At 34.9% G+C, this 6,905-nt stretch overlaps 1 pseudogene; it reads left to right on the forward strand.

Annotated features, from left to right (window-relative positions):
- The first annotated feature begins 6,421 nt into the window (after positions 1–6,421).
- Positions 6,422–6,556, forward strand: LOC118540061 (thymosin beta-10 pseudogene; annotated as a pseudogene).
- Positions 6,557–6,905: the final 349 nt, after the last annotated feature.

Here is a 6,905-nt window from a genome sequence, read left to right on the forward strand (position 1 = left end):
TAGATGTATATATGTTCTCTATAAGTAAATTGTGAGCAACTTAAGGAATTGAACTGTATCTTACTCATTTTTTTATGTCACAGAATACTTTTTATATGAAGAGGTTCAATATATTTTGAATATTTAAATATGGAAAGAAATAGTGTAGAATTGAGATTCTAAGGTGCACTTAAGTTTTATAAAAATTCTCTTCATCTTTTTTCTTTTCTCTCTTTTTTTTTTGTTTTAACAAACCCTTGTGTTGAGGATTTTCAATAGATTGGAGTGAGAGAGCTGTTTTGGTATGTACAATACCCAGAAGAAAATTCTGTGTTTAAAATAATGGCATTAAGATAGCATTATCTCCTTTTCTTTGAATCCAGAGAAACTGAGGCGAACATGAAATCCCAATTCCATCTTAATGGAAAATAGGGCAAGCTCTCATGCTAAATGTAAGAGTAGGAAGAAAAATTCCAAGTTCAATGAAAAAAAAAATGTATTACAGAATATGAGATGATGCAGAGTGGATATCTTACACTTTAAAAATAATGAAATGTTGGGATGCCTGGGTGGCTCAGTCATTAAGCATCTGCCTTCGGCTCAGATCATGGTCCCAGGGTCCTGGGATCAAGCCCCACATTGGACTCCTTGCTCTGCAGGAAGCCTGCTTCTCCCAATCCCACTCCCCCTGCTTGTGTTCCCTCTCTCACTATCTCTCTCTCTATCAAATAAATAAATAAAATCTTTAAAAAAATAAATAAATAAAAATAAAAATAATGAAATGTTGAGTGAGTAGGGAATTTTCCAAAGTAGGTGCACACCTTAAAAAACAAAATGAAATATCCATTACTTGAACAGAGATAGATCAGAGTGAATGGGTCTGACCCATGAAATAGCAGAGAGGAGATGGTGGAAGAAAAAATTGGAGGATTTTCCATTTGACAGGGCAAAGGGATAACTGAATGGTAAACTCTCTTGCTGGTATTTGTTATTACCAGCAAGTAAAGGCTAAATACACACACACACACACATCTGGATATAGTTAGATATAGGTGTAGATTAGATATAGATACAGATACAGATATATATAGAGAGAGACACAGAGACAGAGAGAAATGGAGGGATGAAGACAAAGACAGAGAGACCCAGAAACATACTTTCATTCCTGGAAATCATCTGCATATTTTATAGCATTCTCCTGGCTCCTCTTTGGAATATAAATAATGATTGGCAGTGAAAAGATATGGGAGTTAAAAAAAAGATGTAAAATAAAGAAGGAAATTAACTAGAAGCAAATTGACTTAAATAACTACTACCATCTTAAAAAGTGACCGTACTTTTGGTAAAAATGTGGCCAAAAGTTTTTCATGAAAGCAAAGGATCTAATAAGTGACTATTGCATTTTTGAATTTAGATGTTAGTTACAATATACAATAGAAGAAAAAAACCGCAGCATAAGTTGAAAAATCATCTAGCACTGTAAAGGAAAGAAAGGTATAAGAAGAGTAAGGGAATATTGAAAAAAAACAAAAAGGGAGGATAAAAACATCAAAGAATTCAGGCAGAAGTATGTAGACATGCAAAGACATGCAAAGAAATCTTGAAGAATGTGGGCAAAAAGGCATCTGTGTGGCTCAGTTGGTTAAGTGTCTGCCTTTGGCTCAGGTCATGATCCCAGGGTCCTGGGATGGAGTCCTGCATTGGGTTCCCTGCTCAGCACAGAGTCTGCTTCTCCCTCTACCCTTCCCCCCTGCTCATGATCTTTCTCTCTCTCTCAAATAAATGAATAAAATATTTTAAAAAAAGAATATGGGCGAAAGTAAATGGAAACAAAGAATTATAAGACCATGTATTCATCATGGACTGGCTTACACTTAGCTCTGCAGAGTCTTGATTTGGGGACTTAAATGAGTTAAGCACTTAAATCATTTTAACAAACTAAAGAATTTAAAGAAGTCAGAAAAATAAAAAAATAAAATTAAACAAACCAGGAGGAAGGTGTTTATAAACATTACACATGCACCCATATACACACAATGAACTGGAGGAAAAGAAAATCTGCAGATTTCATAAACAATCTTATAGAAGATATTTGAATAATAATTTAAGAGCAAAAACAACTAGATAAACAATTTGTTGCATAACCAGGTTAAAAGAAAATAAAAATAAATCAAGAAATCAAAATGTGTTAATATCAAGATATGCAATGGAACTTAGAATGTTTTTGCTCAGTTTTTATTTAAAATAGTTGTAACAAGGGGAAAAATCAGGACATGAATTTTACAATGAACACATAATCCATGTATACAAAATGCTAAATACAAAACAGAGAAAAACTTGACACATGTACATTCTCAGCTAATTTATTTCAAATCATAAATTCCATAAATATTTATTTTTATATTTTATTATTTATTTTTCTAGTATAAAAATCTCATTTTTTGTTTTCTTGGACTTTTTACCTTAAAATTTATTTTATTTGTTTTTATTAGCCATTCTTGATTTTTGTGTGTGTATGTGGAATTGTATTCTAGTTTCTCTCTTTGAATCCTTTTAAATGACTTTAAAAAACTGTACAACTAGGTATAGTCTGAGGAGTATTTTGTACCGAAATTAACCACAGGGCACACTATTTTTATTAAGGTAAATCCAAGGTGACAAAAAAAATCATGCTGAAACAATTAGACTCCTCATTTATGATTACTCTTGAACATACCAAAATTAAAATTTTAAAGTAATGTGTTCAATTAGTTGTGTTAATTCACTTTCTGAATTACTTTCAGATTTATTACCAAATCTATGAACTAAGAAGGCCATGCTACAGAGTAGAAAGTTAATGGTTGTCCAGTTTAACTGAACTGGCTTTAAATCTTGGATCATTCCCTCTCTTCAAAAAGTTGGAAACAACTTTTAAAGTGGCTGTAGTCTCAATATTTTTATCGTCCTCATTGGCTATTATGGTAATTAAATGACACAGTGCATGTGAATATTATGCTATAGTGAATAATATAAGATGGCTTTAAAATATATGATAATTGATTTATTTTTATATTCAGTTTTGAAAAAATAACCTTTTCTTCTATAATAATCTATTTTAAAACTATATTGTATTATGGCTCAATACTCCCACAATAAGAAGCAATGGCACAACTCTTTAGCAACCAGTATAGTCCAGTAACCTATGTAAAAGCTTAGAGTGAGATTTTAGGTTCATTTTGGACCCAGGAGATATTCTTGATATGGCCTATGATTAAATGTGCCTACTGACAAGTCCTCACCTCTGATGAAACAAGGAGAGAGCAGTAGTCCCAGGAGATTAGAGGGTAAAAGTTCTTTGTCTTCTTGATAGTATTAGCAATCCCACAGGAAAGGTGAAGGTCTATCATCCTCTAAAAATGAGTTCACACAAAGGGCATTGGTAGGAAATGTGGTAAGGTTTATTACTGTAGAGTGACCACTCTTCAGAAAAATAGAAGACTTCTATACTAATGTCTTTTAGCTGAATCCTTTCAGAAATATTAAATTTATACAAAACCATCACTTCATTAAGATAAGGTAAACATCTGTTTATGAAGTTCTTGTTCCAAAGTATTATATTTAATTAAAATCAAATTATAAATAAAAGGAATGGGACAATTCATAAGCTCCATTTTAAGCCTCAATTCTCTGAAATAAGATTTTCAGCATAAACATACAAAGGCGGTATAAAGGAGAAAAACTAAATGTTTACTGAGATTATAGTTTCACCCAAAGAAAGTCAATCTTAGCTGAGTAGTCCTCAATTAATTATAGTTTCATATACCACAAACAACAATATTGTAAGTTTGATATTGTGATTTATAAGAAAAATATATATTTGGTCATTCAGATGATATCTATTTGGCCTTCCTATGCAATACCTGGCTCACAGTTCTAAAATCCCTTGGAATTTCCTAAGTGTGGAGAGTGATAAAAGTATCTTTTATTATTCTTTTTTTAAAGATTTATTTATTTATTTTATAGAAAGAGAGGTGGGAGGGAGAGGGACGGAGGGAGAGGGAGAGAGAGAGAATCTCAAGCAGAATCTGTGCTCAGTGTAGAACCCGATGCAGGGCTCAATCTCATAACTGGGAGATCATGACCTGAGCTGAAACCAAGAATCAGAGGCTTAACCAATTGAGCCACCCTTTTATTATTCTAATGAGGTAACTCTGGGAAACCCTAAGAGTGGTGACTGGCTGGCTGCCAGTGGAGCCAACCATGTGATTATGGGTTAGAATTTTCAGTTCCATTTCTCAGCCTCCAGGGAGAGGATAAGGGCTTCAGATTGAGTTCTATCACCAATGGCCAATGACTTAATCAATAATCCCTTTGTGATAAAGCCTCCATAAAACCCCAAAAGGACAGGGTTCAAAGAGATTTCTATTTGGTGAACACATGGAGATTTGGGGAAAGTGGCATGCTGGAGAGAGCGTGGAAGCTCTGTGCCCCTTCCCATGTACCTTGACCTTTGCATGTCTTCTATGTGGATATTTCTAGGTTATACCCTTTTATGATAAATCAATAATTTAATAAGTAAAGTGTTTCTCTGAGTTCTGTGAGCCACTGTAGGAGAGTCATGGGAACCTCAAATTTATAGCCAGTAGGTTAGAAGTACCGGTGATAGCCTGGACTTGCAATTGACATCCTAAATTGGAGTGGGTTGTTGTAATTTCCAATTTGTAACCATTCTGTCAGAAGCATAGGTAGTGACTTGGGTTTGTGACTAGCTTTAAAGCAGGGAGCCTTATGAGACAGCTCTTAACCTGAGGAATCTGATGAAAACTTTGGGTGGATAGTATCAGATTGAGCTGAATTGTAGGACAGTCAGCTGGTGTGCCAGCATTACTCGTTACTTGTAAGTAAATTCCCCCTTAAACAAATGCATATTGGAATTGGGTCCTAGAACCCAAAATAACAAGAAATTTTCTTTTTTATGGTATGATTAAATAGGACAATTCAATATCTAAATATGTTTTTAATAAAAATCTTATAAAATAAATAAAAAGAAATCTTTCCTATACAAAATATACACCTGATAAAGTCATAGCAGAGAAGAAATCTGACTGGCAACTAGTTAGATAGTAATTTAATATTTATTTTATCCCTCTTGGACAGAATTATAAGCTATAATATTATAGTTTATTCAATTTACACTATTTAAGCTTGTCCCAGGTGTTGAAATTCTACTTAAATCACTTGTTCTTTGATGTTATCTTCATTAACTTTATACAAAACAGCTAAATGCCCAATGTACATGAAAAATTACTGACAGCCATTCATGGTTTTGAAAGATTAATTCTAATACTTCATTGCCACACACTGCACAATGAGGAAGTAAATTGAGCTTCATGATTCCTAGACACCATCACGTATACATTAGAAATATTTATATATCTTCCAGGCAATTGAATAAATTTTTCTAATTTAAATTCAATTAGCCAACATATAGTACATCATTAATTTCAGATGCAGAGTTCAATAATTTATCAGTTGTGTATAACACCCAGGGCTCATCACATCATGTGCCCACATTAATGCCCATCACCCAATTACCCAATTTCTTGACCCATCTCCACTCTAGCAACCCTCAGTTTGTTTCCTATAGTTAAGGGTCTCTCATGGTTTGCCTCCCTCTCTGATGACTTCCCATTCAGTTTTCCCTCCCTTCCCCTATGATCCTTTGTGCTGTTTCTTATATTCCACATATGAGTGAAACCAAATGATAATTATCTTTCTCTCATTGACTTATTTCACTCAGAATAATACCCTCCAGTTCCATCCACATCGATGTAAATAAGTATTCATCCTTTCTGATGACTGAGTAATATTCCATTCCATACACACACACACACACACACACACACACACACACACACACACCACTCTTCTTTATCCATTCATCTGTTGATGGACATCTCAGGTTTTTCCATAGTTTGGCTATTGTGGACATTGCTGCTATAAACATTGGGGTGCATGTGCCCTTTTGGATCATTAGATTTGTATTTTGGGTGTAAATACCTAGTAGTGCAATTGCTGGGTCATAGTATAGCTCTATTTTTAACTTCTTGAGGAAACTCCATACTGTTTTCCATAATGGCTGTACCAGCTTTCATTCCCACCAACAGTGTAAGAGGGTTCCCCTTTCTCCACATCCTCGCCAACATTTGTTTTTTCCTGTCTAGTAAATTTTAGCCATTCTGACTGCTGTGAGGTGGTATCTCATTGTGTTTTTGATTTGTATTTCCCTGCTGCAAAGTTATGTAGAGCATTTTTTCATGTCTGTTGGCCATTTGTATGACTTCTTTGGAGAAATGTCCGTTCATGTCTTCTGCCCATTTCTTGGCTGGATTGTTTGATTTTTGGGTGTTGAGTTAGGTAAGTTTTTATAGATCTTGGATACTTCACGTATCATTTTAAGAAAATGGCAGGCAAGCCGGACATGGGGGGAATCGCCAGCTTCAATAAGGCCAAGCTGAAGAAAATGGAGACACAGGAGAAGAACACCCTGCTAACCAAAGAGACCATTGAGCAGGAGAAGCAGAGTGAAATTTCCTAAGAACCTAGAGGATACCTAAGAACCACCCTGTCATCTTCAAGACACTCCAGTCGTGATGTGGACAAAGAAGAGCCACCTGCAAGATGGACACAAGCAACAAGCTGCACTGTGAACCCGGGCATTCAGTGCTGATGTCACCAGCCTGCAGGTCTCTCAGCCCACCCCCCCCCACAATTGGATTGCCAAATTCTCCGGTTTGCCCTGGGATATTATAGCAAATTATCTGTATGATTAATGAAAATAAAACACACATCATGGCAAAAACAAAACAAAACAAAATCACATTTGGTTGTACAATTTTCCCAACGCCATTTGTTGAAGAGACTTTTTTTCCATTAGATATTCTTTC

Source organism: Halichoerus grypus, chromosome 4, assembly GCF_964656455.1.
Source record: "Halichoerus grypus chromosome 4, mHalGry1.hap1.1, whole genome shotgun sequence".
Lineage (NCBI taxonomy): Eukaryota > Metazoa > Chordata > Mammalia > Carnivora > Phocidae > Halichoerus > Halichoerus grypus.